General features: G+C 41.6%; 1 protein-coding gene across 1 annotated transcript in view; it reads left to right on the top strand.

The window, feature by feature from the left end:
* SDK1 (sidekick cell adhesion molecule 1) overlaps positions 1 to 16,847 on the top strand; it is an 817,812-nt gene that overhangs the window by 421,534 nt on the left and 379,431 nt on the right. The window lies entirely within an intron of this gene.

The raw sequence follows: 16,847 nt of genomic DNA, 5'->3' as shown, positions 1-16,847 counted from the left end.
AACACTTTTATAGGAAGCATTAAAATGTTAAACTGTGGAGTGCAATCATTTTATCAGTCCTTGGAAGCATTCCATTACTAATTCTACCGTATCCTTAAAAGAAAACTTATCTTTTACTAAAAAAGCCAGTCTTTTCTTAGTTTCCCCTCTTCCCCTGCATTCCCTAACGCCCCTCCTTCCTTCCTGTCTCCTCCTATCCCAGGAAGTTCTTCCAGGATTGCTGACTGAAGTAACAGCAGGACCTGGTTTCTGAATAACCAAGAAAAAAGAAAAGAAAAGAAAAATCCCTTGTCAGTGGTAACAATACGCAGTGAATAATTCAGACATGATGAAAGAAAGTCTCATTTGACAAGATTGTACCTGTTTCACTGAACAGCTAGTGTGCAGTAATGATGGCGTTAGCTAGGGGAGTACAAGGAGTTCAGAAGTGGTTTGGTGGTTCTGAGAGAGCCTCGCGGCACAGGGAGCCCTCAGCAGCTTCCCTTCTACTGTTCGTTTGTTCAGCGCAGAGCTTCTTACCTTACTGATTACCTAGCACTTGGGCAACGTTTTATCTAATGTCTGATAAGGCTTTGTTTTATAAAGTAGGTTTGCTTCTGTGGAAATAAACGGAAAGCAAAGGAGAGCAAACAGAGGCTATGGATTCGGAGCTCGCTCTAGCGAGGGAGCCTTGCTTTTGGCAGAGACTCAAAGGCAGGCCGAGGAGTGTGGGAGAACTTCACAGGGAAAGAAGAGAGGGCTTTGGGTGGGCCCTGATTGGAGCCCTTTCCCCGGGCAGGCTGAAGCAGTTCACGAGTCTGGTCCTGCGCTGGGAAGGGTGTGGGAGCCGTCAGTGACCGAGTCTCGGCCTCTCCAGGCCGATGGCGCAGAGGATGAGCGTGGCTTGTCTCCCCAGGCTTCTCACGTGGGTGGGAGCTCTGTTGTCATCCATGGTCTCTCTGTGTATTGTCTCTCATTTCGTACTGAGGGATTTATCTAGCCATGTGTGAACTGAATATAGTTAAGTGGGAAATTTTAAATTGAGAAGGCTATTGGGATATTTTTTAAATTTGCTTTTTAATTTGTATATAGTAAAATTCACTCTTTTTGAAGGACATAGAATCTGATCACCAACACCACAATCAAGATACAGAACGTCACCTCCCAACGTCCTTGTGCTTTCGCTTTGTGGCCAGCCCCTTCCCTCACCCCTTGACCCCAAGCAACCACTCATCTACCTTCTGACCCTATGGTTTTGCCTTTTCCAAAATGTCGTATGAATGGATATACGCAGCATGGAGCTCTTTGATCTGGCTTTTTTCACATATCGTAAAGTGTATGACACATTCATATTGTTTTATGTGTATCAGTTGTTTATTCTCTTTAAAAAAAAATCTAAACGTTAGGCTTTATCTGCATCCCACCAGCTTTTCCTGATGTCCTTTTCCCGCTCCAGGATCCCATCCAGGGTCCCACATTGCATTTAGTCCTCGTGTCTTCTCAATCTCCTCCAATCTGTGGTAACTTCTTGGTCTTTCCTTATTTTCTTGACTTTGGCACTTTTGAAGAGTACTGGCCCGATGTTTTGTGGAATGTCCCTCCACGTTGTGTCTGTTTCCTTGTGATTAGCCTGGGGTTGTGGATTTGGAGGAAAACCACAAGAGGTGAAGTGCCCCTTCTGTGATCTGGGGCTGCATGATATCAACGTGCCTTATTCCTGATGATGGGGACCTTGATCACGTGGTGCAGGTGGTGCTTGACAAGTTTCTCCAAGGTACAGTTCCTAGGTTTTTTTCCGTCACTCTACTCCTGAAAGGTTTTTTCGCATACTAACCAAATATGTGATGTTTTTCCGCACCAGTTCTCCAATTCTCTGACACCAAAAGGGTGTCCAGCAGTTCAATTCGGGGAGCCGAGCTTCCGGTGCACCACCTCCCAGCACTTGCACATGTTCAGCAACCTGGAAGATCTACAAAACCCTCAGTTTAGGGTTTTATGGGTGTTTAATAACACAAGCACGATTGAGTAAATCCTTGGTCATCAGTGATTAACTCAATCCCCAAACGCCTTCCCTCCCCAGAGACTGGGGGAATGGAACTGAACATTGCAAGTTTCTGATCAAGGCTTGGTCTTTTTGCAACCAGCCCCCATCTCTGAAGCTATATAGGAGCCCACCAACAATCCCATCTTTAGAACAAAAGACATTCCTACCATCCTTATCACTCAGGAAATACTAAGTGTTTCAGGAACTCTTTTGCCAGGACCCCAGACAGAGACCAGGTGTGTATTTGCTATTGGATTCCGGTTCCTTAGAAGTAAGTCAGTCACTCTGTCCAGCCCACACTCGGGAGGGGAATTAAACTCCACTTCCTGAGGGAAGAGTATCAAATAATATGTGAGCATGTGTTAAAACCACCACAGTAATCCGCTGACATTCTGGGGGAGACACTGTGAAGCCACACAAATACCTGCTTCTCCTTAAATTTTATCATCAGGGGATCTTGCTTGTAGCAGTTATTGTGCTGAAGTTCTGTTTCCCTCATTCCCTCTACATTTATTATTCGGAATTCTTCTGTAACAAAGATTTGTCCCTTCTCCCCATGTTTTTTTTTTTTGTTTTTTTTTCTTCTGGTTATACGCCATCTTTTTTTTTAAATATCTTTATTGGAGTATAATTGCTTTACAGTGTTAGTTTCTTCTGTACAACAAAGTGAATCAGCTATATGCACACATATATCCCCGTATCTTCTCCCTCTTGCATCTCCCTCCCTCCCACCCTCCCTATCCCACCCCTCTGGATCGTCACAAAGCCCCGAGCTGATCTCCCTGTGCTATGCAGCTGCTTCCCACTAGCCATCCATTTTACATTTGGTAGTGTGTATATGTCAGTACTATTATCCAGTCCTTTATTATATCATTATGGACATGGGTATTTATGTCATCTCTTGGGTTATAATCTATTTTTAATTTGTAGCTTAGATTGTTCCAACTTTGGCCTTGGGAGCTTTTTCAGGTTGGCTTCTGTGTATCGCTTTAATTTTTTTGCTTAGCACTTCCTTCCTCCCTGGTACCATGAGATGCTCCGGGCTCATTTTGTGTATTACCTGCACTGGCCCCAGAATCAGCCATTTCTTAAAAGATCCCTGGTTTCTTTTATTGGAAATGGGATTAGAAAGATCTGGGTACTGGGTATGCTTGTTGCTGCTAGACTGTCACACTTCTAGGCCTCTCCGTGGACAGAGCTAGGAAATCAACACAAATATTCTAACCCATATATACACCCAAGTCTATATTCCTGTATCTGTCTGTCTGTATGCATTCTAAAATAAGCATGGGGCTTCCCTGGTGGCACAGTGGTTAAGAATGCTCCTGCTAATGCAGGGGACACGGGTTCGAGCCCTGGTCCGGGAAGATCCCACATGCCGTGGAGCAACTAGAGTGCCTGCGCTATAGAGCCCCTGTGCCACAACTACTGAGCCCGTGCACCTAGAGCCCGTGCACCTAGAGCCCGTGCTCCGCAACAAGAGAAGCCACCGCAATGAGAAGCCCGCAACGAAGAGTAGCCCCTGCTCGCCACAACTAGAGAAAGCCCGCCTGCAGCAAAGAAAACTTAACGCAGCCAAAAATTAATTAATTAATTTTTTAAAAACCCCAGTAATTCTAAAAAATAATAATAATAAAATAAGCATGAGTTCACGCAGGCATCTCTGACCGTAATCCGGGACCGTGGGTTCATGTCATTTTCTTCCGTTCCTTATTTGTAGTCTCTCTTTCTCTAACAGTGAGAAACCTAACTTCCATTACCTACAGTTTACTTACTTATTTAACCCCAGTGTACACGTTTGCTAGTTTCATAATTAACTCACGTCCCTGTGAGAAACAAATTCACCAACTGAGCACTGTTTATGTACGGCTCCCTTAACTTTAGCCTTGAAATAACAGTCAAAACACTGTTTTCCGAGGCTAGTTAGGGCGCCTTCTTTTTCCTCGCTCCTTTCAGTGAGGTTACGTCACACATTTGTACTTCATTCATCAGTCATTCATTTATCACAGTCTGAACCCCATTCTGGGATCTTCCAGTATCCTGGCTAATTTTTTTTTTTTTTTGGCTGCGTTGGGTCTTCGTTGCTGCGTGCGGGCTTTCTCTAGTCACAGCGAGCGGGGGCTACTCTTTGTTGCAGTGTGCGGGCTTCTCATCGCAGTGGCTTCTCTTTGTTGCAGGCTCTAGGCACATGGGCTTCAGTAGTTGTGGGCTCAGTAGTTGTGGCTCAGTAGTTGTGGCTACTGAGTACCACGTGGCTCAGTAGTTGTGGCTCACGGGCTCTAGAGCGCAGGCTCAGTAGTTGTGGCGCACGGGCTTAGTTGCTCCGCGGCATGTGGGATCTTCCCGGACCAGGGCTCGAACCCGTGTCCCCTGCATTGGCAGGTGGATTCTCAACCACTTCCCCACCAGGGAAGTACCCTAGTTTTTGTTTGTTTCTTTTTAGTTTGCAAACGGTGAACCTTTCTGTGGGAGCCACAGAAGCCCAGAGCGGTGTATCCACCACCGTAGTACCTACAGCACAGGTCCCTGTGTGTGATCCCTTTGTGCTCAGCCCTTCCCTCCAGCCCCTGGCAACCACTGAGCTCTTTCCGACCCCACAGTTTTGCCATTTTCAGTATGTCATGTAAATGGGATCTTTAGGTCTTGCCTAGCAAAATGCATTGAAAATTTGTTCATGCTGTTATGTGAATCAACAGTTCATTCCTTTTAATGCTGAGGCATCTTCCGTTGTCTGAATGTATCACAATTTGTTTATCCATTCAACTGTTGAAGGACGTTTTGGTTATTGGGGTGATTATGAGTAAAGCTGGTATATACATTGCCTACCTAATCTTTTGTAAATACACATTTTCAATTCCCTTGGGTAGATACCTGGGAGTGGGTCAGCTATTACATGTTTAATTTTTATGTAAGTGTTTGCAAAATGTTCGTTTACGTAGAACATAGAGTGAACAGCACCTTTCCTTTGTCAGCATTTTCATTGCCCAATTACATTTGGCTTTTTAAAGTTGACTGATTTTTTCCCCCTTAATTTCTTTGAAAAATTCAGTATCTATTCTATTGATCAAGAACTCTTTTCCTTCAGTCCATACCTAGTGATCTGTTTAATTATGTGGTGGCGCCTCTTCTAAACAAACAAATTCACGTGTCATTTCATCTTTTCCTGCTTAAAAAAAAACAGGCCTAATCTTTGTACAGGGTTGATGGGGAAGAACAAAAAAAAAGAAAAAGAGAGAAAGGAGGCAGCAAAGGCAGAAGGACATCTAGGATGCTGGGGAGAATGGGGAGGACACAGGAAAGCCTCGGGAGTATTGGTGACACCAGCCTGATTAGGGTAAAAACACACAAGTACTGCAGTGGCCAGGTGACGCTTGGAAGTGGAGACAAAAAAGTCATGACGTTATACACCACTGGAACACCGAGGTTGGATAACCTGGAAATTGATTTAAAAATCACAAGAGTAATATTTAAGAACAAGTATGAAGTTTTTGTATTTGCTTCGAGTTTTAAATAGCAGAATGTGGAGCTTTTCACTTCTGGCTCAGCGGTTTAAATCCAGCCCTAGGCAGGAATAAGCAAATATTGTTTCCATATGGCAAGTCTTTAGCCACTATTTGAAATGCTTTCTTTGTAGTGAAACTATAGTCACGAAACATCAGCAGAGGACTGTGTATCTGAATATATCTTTGTGGGGTTGTGTTATTTTTAACCACAACTTGGCCATGAATTGTTTAAAGAAATTGAAAATATTTTTGCACTGAATAGTTTAGGAATGAACACGTAATAGTCTGCTAATTCTGTTTCGGGGAATATGTTTCTGCTGTTAAAATATAAAATGTTCCTCAAACAATCCTTTAATCACCTTAGATCTGTGGCTTCTAGTGGATGTGGGACTGCCTCCTACGGGATGTTTGTGGGGCATTTCTGGTCCCAAGGACGGCAGCCAGTCCCAGAAAGGGCAGGGGCCAGGCAAGACTGCCTGCGGTGCTGGGGGTGGCCCAGCATGAGGAAGAACGGCTGTGTGCCCTCACGTGTCTTTCCCACGCCTCCCTGGCTGTTTACATGGGGTAAAAAAAAAAAAACAAACATTATGATCTGAGCCTGGTACTCCATTTTTTAAATAAACACATAGTATTTTTGCAGGGTTTTAACGTACACTGAAATTTTCCACAAATGCAATTACTGAGTAAATTGAGGGGAAATAGTGCTTTGTTTTGTTGGGAACTTTACCAAGAGCTGTTCACCATTTCGGCAATGCCCTTGTGGTATCCGAGCTGCTCGTAGGGCATGCCTGTATCAGTCTTCATTTGTAGCCACGGCATGCAAATATATAACAGAGGGAATTGGGGATTCATTGCAAGAGACTTAGAACCAAATGTTTTTTAATTAGTAGAGGAACATTAAATGTGAAGCTATCATGCTTTAATAATACAAGTTTTTTTTAACGTCATTTATTGTCATCCTCTCTCTATTCTTTATTTTTGTAATATGACCCTGTGAAATATAATATAAAATTACATATTTAATTACTGATGTGGAGGGTTGCCTGCTGCTTTTTAGTCTTACTCTGATCCTACCCCCAGTGTTCTACAACCTGTGTTACAGCCTCTTGGTTCTTTCCCTCTTGAGTTTCAGAGGCCGCGTCTATCACTTGGCACGTGATGGCCGTTTGAGACACAAGGTGTGTTTCTGGGACCCTTTGTCAGTACCCGATCCCATGTCAAGGTAGCACATTATTTTGATACAACATTTAAAAATAAGCCTCATTATTCCTAAGAATGTCATATATTTCTTTTTCTTCACTTTAATCATGTGTAATTTGTCTTGAAACTTTATTTCAATAAAGATTATTTCCTCTTTCTCTTATCATTTACCAATAAGCCATCTGTTACTATTTAGCCTAAATTGTGTAATAGTTTAAATTTTTTATTGAGGTATAACTTATATATAGTAGAGTACGCAGATCTTAAGTGTACAACTGAATGAATTTTTCCAACATTTTATTATGAACATTTTCAAACGTAGAAAAAATAAAAAGTGAACAGCCTTATACCCACCGCTAGTTTCTACAGTTAATGTCTTGCTGTATTTGCTTCATCAGGTGTCTCTCCATTGACCCATCCCTCTCTTTTCCCACCAGCCCATCTTATTGCTTGATGCTTTACAAAGTTGCAGACATCAGTACCCTTACCCCTAAACACTTCACCATGTATATCATTAACTAGATTTCAATATCCCTTTACTTTCTTTATGTAAAACTTGCATACAATGAACTACATAAATTGTGAGTGTACCACGTGATTCCTTTTTACAAATGCATACGTCTGTGTGCAAGCCCGGACACGGGAAATCACCATCACCCTGAACAGTTCCCTGGTGACCCTCCCCAGTGAAACCTGACCTCCACCCCTAGAGGAAACCACTCTTCTGGGTTTTTTTTTTGACATAGGTTAGTTTAGCCCTGGTCTAGGATTCATGGGTGACCTTGGAAACCTTCAAGGGGGACCATGGGGCCAAAACTATTTTTGTAAAACTACATAGATCTTATTTGCCCTTTTCCATTTCATTCTCTTAGGAGTCTGCTGGGATTCTTCCAGTTATACATTAACTTTTTGCATTGTAGTGTTACTGCTGCTTGGTTTCATATTTCAGGGAGGATGATGAGATAGGAAGGAAAGAATAAATACTTTAAAACATGTTTTAAGGCAGTGTTATTCTCAATCCTACTGGACAAAATCACCCTCCTCCCTTTTTTTTTCTTTTAAACATCTTTACTGGAGTATAATTGCTTTACAATGGTGTATTAGTTTCTGCTTTATAACAAAGTGAATCAGCTATACATATACATATGTTCCCATATCTCTTCCCTCTTGCGTCTCCCTCCCTCCCTCCCTCCCTCCCTCCCTCCCTCCCTATCCCACCCCTCTAGGTGGTCACAAAGCACCGAGCTGATCTCCCTGTGCTATGCGGCTGCCTCCCACTAGCTATCTGTTTTACGTTTGGTAGTGTATATATGTCCATGCCACTCTCTCACTTTGTCCCAGCTTACCCTTCCCCCTCCCCATATCCTCAGGTCCATTCTCTAGTAGGTCTGTGTCTTTATTCCTGTCTTGCCCCTAGGTTCTTCATGACCATTTTTTTTTCTTTTTTAGATTCCATATATATGTGTTAGCATACAGTATTTGTTTGTCTCTTTCTGACTTACTTCACTATGTATGACAGACTCTAGGTCCATCCACCTCACTACAAATAACTCAATTTCTTTTTATGGCTGAGTAATATTCCATTGTATATATATGCCACATCTTCTTTATCCACTCATCTGTTGATGGACACTTAGGTTGCTTCCATGTCCTGGCTATTGTAAATAGAGCTTCAGCGAACATTTTGGTACGTTACTCCTTTTGAATTATGGTTTTCTCAGGGTATATGCCCAGTAGTGGGATTGCTGGGTCGTATGGTAGTTCTGTTTTTAGTTTTTTATGGAACCTCCATACTGTTCTCCATAGTGGCTGTATCAATTTACATTCTACCCTCCCCTTTTATTACAACAAATATTTAATCATGCCCCCTTACTCTTCTGCAATGAAATTCATAGATTAAAAACCAGCCTACACATATACTTTCAGAAAATCAATATAATGCCCTAGTGCTGCTATAAAGGAGAAATAAAGTAATTCATAATGAATAAGTATTTTAATATGAAAATTGAATGCAGAAGTGGCTATTTAGAATCCAGCTGTCTTCTATTAAGGCAGACATTAAAGAGATTTTCAAAGATATGAAAACTGCCATTCTTTTGACTTTTTTTGACAAATATTACTTTTCATAAAATATGTTATATACGTTAATATGTAAGGCTTGCTATTACCATTTTTAATGAATTGATGAATATTTTAAGTGTCTCGGTTTAAAATTTAATATGAGAAATAGAAATTGATATAATCAACATAAATCAAAGCTTTTGGGGGTTCTCAATAATTATAGTGTTAAGATTGTATGAGGTTACTGAGACTAAAATCCTTGAGAGCCACAGGTTGAGCCTGTACCAGAACTGCATATAAGTGGAATCATACAGAAGGTGGATTTTTTTGTCTAAGGTTTATTTTACTCAAAATAGTGGTTTTGAGATTCATCCATGTTGTTTGGTTTACCAGTAGTTTGTTCCTTTTTATTGATAAATAATAGTCCATCGTATGAATATACCACAGTCAGTGAGTTTTTTAACATATATGTACCCATCCGGATGGGGATATAAAATATTTCCATCATTACTGCCCCCCTAAAGGTAACTGTGATTCTGACATCTACAAATCTTATGTAAACAGTCCATTAAGAGTACCCACCTTTATGCCCGGCTGCTTTCACACACCATTATGCCCGTGAGAGTCTACTGTGTCGTGTGTGATAGCAATTTGTTCTTTTTCTTCACTTCTAACGCCAGTTCTTGTTCTGGTGTCCACTTACACCTATACTCTTCCATTTTCCTATATCGTCTGTGGAATGGCTTTTAAGCCTGTATTTCCACATCCAGACGTGTTGATCTAACAGCTTCATTATGCCTCCAGTGTAGTCAGACTTAAGCATCTACGTATTGAAATGCATGTCTTTATAAACTGTTTTCTTTATTTCTCCTCTATATCGTTGATTTTTTGAAATTGTATGTAAAGTGTGGTTATTTCACCTATGAATTTCACTTCAGAAGAGTGAAGTGGGCATTATTAAATATTTGTTGTTTAAAAGGGGCTTAGATCCCAAGGGGCTGAGAGTACTTCCTGGCTCATGTTTTAAAGCTGTTATTTTCTTCTTAGCTCATCATTCTTGCTGAAATATAGAACCTAGTAGCAATAAGGTTACAATGCAAAGAATTAATCATTTGTTTCATAAGAACATGTTTTTATTAAGTGTATCATTTACTAAAAAATGGCATTTTTCCAAGAGATGACATTTCTGGCCAGTTGGCCAAGATTTGCAGTGATGGATAGAAACATCATGTTTAAGGATCGGCGTCCTGAATTCTATGCAAGGTTCTAATATTGATTTATGGAGGGCATTATTCCTGTTGTATATAATTATATTTATCTCCTTGGTATCTGATTTGCATTGGTTAATGTAAAATAAGCAAACTAGCTATTCATTTTTTTCTCAGTCTGAACATTTTCTAAATTCATGCCTCAGGAAGATCTTTTATTCCAAGAAAATAACCCAACCACCATGAATTGCAAAGTATATTATCTTATTTTTCACCTTGGGAAGTAAGCAGAATGGTAGCTACAGGTGAAGTCTCTGCTGAAGTCAGGCTACCTTGATTTTAATCCTGGCTCTACCAGACAAGTCATTTCTCTGTCTGCCTCAGTTTTCTTATCCATTAAATGGGATAAATTATACCTACTTCATCGCAATTGTACCTACTGAATAGGGTTATTGTAATTATTAAATGGAATAATAGAATGTGAAACATTTAGAATACTGCCTGACTTTTAGTAGTGATCAATAAAAAATAACTTTTGGTTATTGTTAGTTTTTATTATGAATACTAATAAATGGTGAAATTAGGAATTGTGTTCCTCTAATGAATATTTTGATATTAGTTTTCTCAGTAGACAACAAATACAGACGAACCTGTTATGTGTAGACACTTGGGAATTAAAGATATGAACGAGGGATGATTACTCCTCAGAGCAAGCTCACGCCACTGCCTTCACAGTAACATACCCAGAGGTGGTTGTATCTGACGCCGCAGAAGCCCAGTAGCCACATGAGGGGGCACCTTGGGTTCCAGTTGCTGTTTGGATTTGGATTCCAGGATCCTATTACTAGTCTAAGTAGGAAAACCCAGAGCAGTGCAGGGATAGAAAGGAAGTAGAAACAGTGTGTATCCTTTTTGGGAAAGTCTGGATAGGATGGAATGGAAGGGGCATCAGAGAGGTCCTTTCTTAAGGATGGGAGAGGAGGGGCCTGCACTGCACAGGCTGGCGGGATGGCCTGGGGAGACAATGTGGAGAGGAGGTTGGGGGGCTTGCCGGTGGACTCAGGGGACCAGTCGTAGCTGCAGATGGACACCTGGGGTTTCCGAGCCTGGCTTCGAGAAGCTGACCTGGGGTCTGGGTGGAGAAGGTTTAAGATTATTGCTGAGAATGAGACCAGCCCAGAAAGGTGTTTGAAAGAAAGTGCCCACTGGTGCTGAGACCCCTGGGATGGGAGACTGACGAGGGTGAGAATTAAGGCTTTTTCTCTTTTTTATTTTTCTTATTTTATTGCAATTACTTGTTTTAACACAAAATGAAATCCATACTTGCTAGCAGGTACTTAGTGCTTACTGCATGCAGGCTCAGTTCTGGTCTAAGTACTTTACATGTACCAACTCATTTCAACGCCTGGCCACCCAGAGAGGCAGGTGACATCCTTCTTGTCACTTTACTGAGATGTGAGGTGACAGGCCCAAGGAAGCATGGTCAGGAGGAGGGGCTAGGATCTGACCCGGGCAGACTGAGTCTTGACTCTCTGTTCTTAATTATGATGTGTTGCCTCATAAAACGAAACAAAACAAGAAAACAAACTTTAGAATTTTCTAGAAGGCAACAAAAAATAGAGCAAGACAAAGTTATCGTTTTCCTCCTTTCAGGTCATTGATTGTCATGAATGACTTCTTATCAAAGAAAGGAGAGGTGATTTTATTGAACACTTATTTTCAGCCAGTTACTAATTTAAGTCGTCTGTGCTGCTTGCCCCCTTTTAATCCTCACAACCCTAAAAGGTGGGCATTCTGTGCCTAACTTGCCTGAGGTCACACAGCAAGGAAGAGCGGAAGGCCTGGAGTCTTCTCAAGCTCTGGATGGCCATGCTGACCGTCACTGATGTCCCATTTATTCTTCGGGTCGGTTGTCAGTTTAACAACCAGCTTTTTAACTGCATTCAGTGTTCTCTTTAAAACAGCTGTGAATGTAGTAGAAGCAAAAATTCCTCTCCTCTCTCAGCTGTGTTTCAACTGGAAAACTGTAGCTTTGAAGGATTTGTAGCAGTACAGATTTACTCTACAGAAAGCAGAGGGTAGAGGCCCCTGAATTCAGGAGGACATTGTACTGGGCAAAGGCAGTCGATTCAGCATGCTGATGACGTATTTCACTATCACTCCTGAACCTTAAATTTCAGGGAAACTAAATAAAAATCAATAACTTCAAAGACAGCATTTCATCAACTAGCAAGTCTTTATTATTAGACTCTCGGTACTTCTTGGCCCAGCAGCAGTTTTGGCGGCTGAGTCTAATAATTTGGTTAGATCATGCAGGCATGTGCCATACATTTGGAATGTCTAGAGTTGCTTCTTGAAAAGCCCAGCGCCACTGGAAGTCTGGAGTGAATCATACACCTGTTCTCACATGCTGACAGAAGTTTTCACACTTTGCACTGCCTAGAGCCTAAAGCCCTAGCACACAGCTGTAGGAGTACTGAGAAATCGACCGGAAACAGTCGCCAGTGCCTGCCCGTCCCTCGCAGTCTCTTCTTCCCTCTTCTGTGCTACCGGCTCCATGACCCAAATTGTCCTTGTCTGCTTTTTCCACTCAATTTTCTCTTCCCCCTCCCTTGGATCCTGTTTGGTTGGCAGAACTGCTATGGGAATACAGGACAGAGTGAAGCACTTTGTCAGGGGCCATACGTTCCTCATGGGTTTGTTATGTCATGACCACAACTTGTGTGTATGCTGAGTAACATCTGCAAAATGGTTACAGTAATATTGCTTTCTCTTCTGCCCTAATGTGGCTTCCATTGAATTTTGAACAGTACAGCTTTTTAAATGAAACTTTTAATTTTGAAATAATGGTAGTTTCACATGCACTTGTAAGGAATAATACAGAGAAATGCCACCTACCATTGACTCAGCTCCCACAGTGGTGAGATCTTGCAGAAGTGCACTGCAGTATCACATCTAGGTTACTGACATTGATTAAAACAACACAACAACTCCCCCGTCCTGTTCAGATTTCCCGGTTTACTTGTACTTATCCTGTGTGTGTGTCTGTGTATTTAGATCCATGTAATTTTATCACGTGTAGGTTCATGTATCTCTACCACAGTCAGGATACAGAGTAGTCCCATCACCACAAGGGACCGTCCTGTTGCCCTTCTGTAGCTGCACTCACCTGCATTGACTCTACCTCATCACCCCGACCTCCACCCCCGTGACAACCACTAACCTGTTCTCCGTTTCTATGATTATTTCAAAAAGGTTATATAAATAGAATCAGACAGTATATAACCTTTAGATATTAGTTTTGAGATTGGACCTCAGCATAATTCCCTTGAAGTCCATCCTAGCTGTTGTGTGTATCCGTGGTTCACTCATTTTTATGGCTAAGTAACGTTCCATGGTGTGGATGTACCACAGTAAGTTTAATCATTCACCCATCTGGGTTATCTACAGCTATTGGCTATTACGAATAAAGCTGCTATGAACATTTGTGTACAGGTTTTTGTGTGAACGCAAGCTTTCATTTCTCGGAGATAAATGTCTGAGTGCAATTGCTGCATTGTGTGATAGCTTATGTTTAGTTTTACAAGAAGTTGCCAGACTGCTTTACCGAATGGTTGTACTCTTTCACTTTCCAGCCAGCAATGTACGAGTGATCCACTTCTCTGCATCCTCATCAGCATTTGGTGGTGTCACTCTTTTATTTAAGCCATCCTAGGTCTGTAGTGGTATCGCGGTGTGGTTTTAGCTTGCATTTCCCTGATGGCTAATGATGTTGCACATATTTTCATCCGCTTATTTGCCATCTGTATATTCCCTTCAAATATCTCTTCACAGCATTCGCCCATCTCCTAACTGAATTTTTGTTGTTGAGCTTTGAGACCTTCTATATATTGTAGATACTAGTCCTTTGTTGGATATGTGGGTTGCAAATATTTTCTCCCAGTCCGTATCTTGTCTTTTCAACCTCCTAACAAGCTTTTTTTGCAGACAAAGGTTTTAAGTTCTCATGAGTTCTCATTTATCAGTTTTTCCTTTTATGGATCTTGCTATCAGAATCAAGTCTAAAAATGCTCTTTCTTTTTAATTCTAGTTTTGAGGTGGGGTTTTTTTTTTTTTTTTTTTGGGCTACACCTCGGCTCGCGGGATCTTGGTTCCCCAGCTAGGGATTGAACCCAGAGCTCTGGCAGTGAAAGTACTGAGTCCTAACCATTGGACTGCCAGGGAATTCCCAAGTCTAAAAACTCTTCAACAAGCCCTAGGTCCCAAAGAATTTTTCCTCTATCTTTTTCTAATAGTTTTATAGTTTTACATTTTATATTTAAGTCCATGATCATTTGAGTTAATTGTGTATAGATGTGAGGATTAGGTCAAGGTTAATTTTCTTTTTCCCTATGAATGTCCAATTCTTAAAAACACTGTCCTTCCTCTATTCAGCTTTTGTGCCTTTGTCAAAAATCAGTTGTTCATATTTCTATATTTCTGGGTTCTCTTTTCTGTTTCATTGATCTGTGTGTCTGTCCATCTGCCGGTACCATATTGTCTTGATTACTGTAGCTTTACGGTAAGTCTTAACATAGGGTAAAGTGATTTCTCTTATTTTAGTGTTCTTTTTCAAAATTGTTTTAGCTATCCTAATGCCATTGTCTTCCCATATAAGTTTTATAATAATCTTCTCTCTGTATAGAAAGAATTTTGCTGGGATTTTGACAGGAGTTGCACTAACCCTATAGACCTGTTTGAGAGAACTGACATCTTTACTATGTTGAATCTTGCAGTCCTTGAACAGTACGTCTCTCCATCTATTTAGGTTGTGTCTGATTTCTTTCATCAACATTTTGTAATTTCAGCATACAGAGTCTATATATGCTAAGTTTTTAGTTACTTATTTCATTTTGTTTGAAGTGTAAATGGTATTATGCTTTTAATTTGTCATTCCCACATGTTTGTTAGTACATGGAAAAAATTTTATTTATTTATGTTTTTGCATGTGTTTATCTTGTTTTTTGAATTTTATTTTTGGATGCTTTGGGTCTTCATTGCGTGCGGGCTTTCCCTAGTTGTGGCGAGCAGGGGCTACTCTTCGTTGTGGTGTGTGGGCTTCTCATTGCGGTGGCTTCTCTTGTGGAGCACGGGCTCTAGGCGTGGGGGCTTCAGTAGTTGCAGCACGTGGGCTCAGTAGTTGTGACGCATGGGCTTAGTTGCTCTGAGGCGTGTGGGATCTTCCTGGACCAGGGATCAAACCTGTGCCCCCTGCATTGGCAGGCAGATTCTTAACCACTGCCCCACCAGGGAAGTCCCTGCATGTGTTTATCTTGTATTCTGTGACTTTACTCAACTCATTTATTGGTTCCAGGAGGTTTTTCTTTGTAGATTCCTTATGATTGTCTACATAGTCAATCATATCACCTGAAAATAGGAACGATTTTGCTTCTTCCTTTCCAATTTTTCCTTATTCTTTCCTTATGTGGTGGTTGGAATATCCAGTACTATATTGAATAAGAGTGGTGAGAGCAGATATCCTTGCCTTATTCTGAACCTTAGGGCTAAAACATTGGCTTCCATGCTTAACTATGATGTTAGATGTAGGTTTGTTGTAAATATTCCTTATCAAGTTGAGGTAATTGCACTCTATACTAACTCAGAGTTTTTATCATGAATGTTAGACTTTGTCATATGCTTTTTCTGTATCAATTGATATGACTGTATGACTTTTCTTCTTCAGCCTGTTTTTATGATGGATTACATGGAATGATTTTCAAAGGTTGAACGAGCTTTGCACACCTGGTATAAATCCTACCTGGTCATAGTGTGTATAATTCTTTTTATCCATTGTTGGGCCCAAGCTGCTAATATTTTATTGAGGATTTGTACCTCTGAGTCTATGAGCGGTACGTACCTGTAGCTTACGTTTTTGTGCCATCTTTGGTTTTGGTATCGGGGTAATCTGACCTCATAAAGTCAGTTTGGAAGTGTTCCCTTCTCAGCTCTCTGATGAGATTACATAGAATTGGTGTTAATTACTCTTTAAATGTTTGGTAAAATTCTCCAGCGAAATCACCTCGTCTGGGAGCTTCCTATTGGGGAGCATTTTTTTTTATTTTTCAAATTGGATTTCTTTAATGATAGGACTATTCAGGTTATCTGTTTCATCTTGGTTGAGTTTTGGCAAGTTTGTAATTCAAAGAATTGGGCCATTTCATTTGCATCGTCTGATTTACGACACTGACAATTTTCAGAGGCTCTTTAATGCCATTTAGGCCTGCTCTGTTTATCTGGTGCAGTTGGGTTTCCTTCCAGTCCTCTGTTGCTCTTGAAGGGGGCAGAAGTTTCCACAGGCAGAGGTGCCTGGTGCCTCCGGGGAGGGAGGGCATCCTCAGGCTTGAGGGGAAGGACAGAGCTTCTGGTTCTGGGCTTTTGGCTGGATTCCCCTGCCTGTGGGGAGTAGAAAGCACGTCCCAGGTTAGTGACACCTGGCTGCCTAGTGAAGCCTCAGGCCTGCAGAAACAGGCTTCCCGGCCCGGGCACTTGCAGAGAGATCCCCTTTGCCACGGCTGCGTGGCATCTCTTGGTGAGGAGAGGAGTCTCAGGCCAGTGGGGAAAGAAACCCCTTCTTCTGGCTGCTTATGTGTAGCGGACCCTGGATTGATGAGCCCCCTTGTCTGTGCTGCCGGGCTCACGTCTTGTTGTTCAGTTCAGGTGAGGAAGGAGCCTGCCTTGACTCTCCTGCTGCTGTGCTGGGCCCGAGTCCTTCCTTCTGTTGGTTGGGGGTGGTCATGAATACCCGGTGCCGTGTTCCTCCAGTTCTGGGGTCCCTGACCCGTTTGCCTGTTCACAGTAATCAGTTATTATTGC

This window comes from Lagenorhynchus albirostris, chromosome 15 (genome assembly GCF_949774975.1).
Source record: "Lagenorhynchus albirostris chromosome 15, mLagAlb1.1, whole genome shotgun sequence".
Taxonomy (NCBI): Eukaryota; Metazoa; Chordata; class Mammalia; order Artiodactyla; family Delphinidae; genus Lagenorhynchus; species Lagenorhynchus albirostris.
Note: the sequence above shows the minus strand (reverse complement) of the source record. Positions and strands in the feature narration are given on the sequence as shown.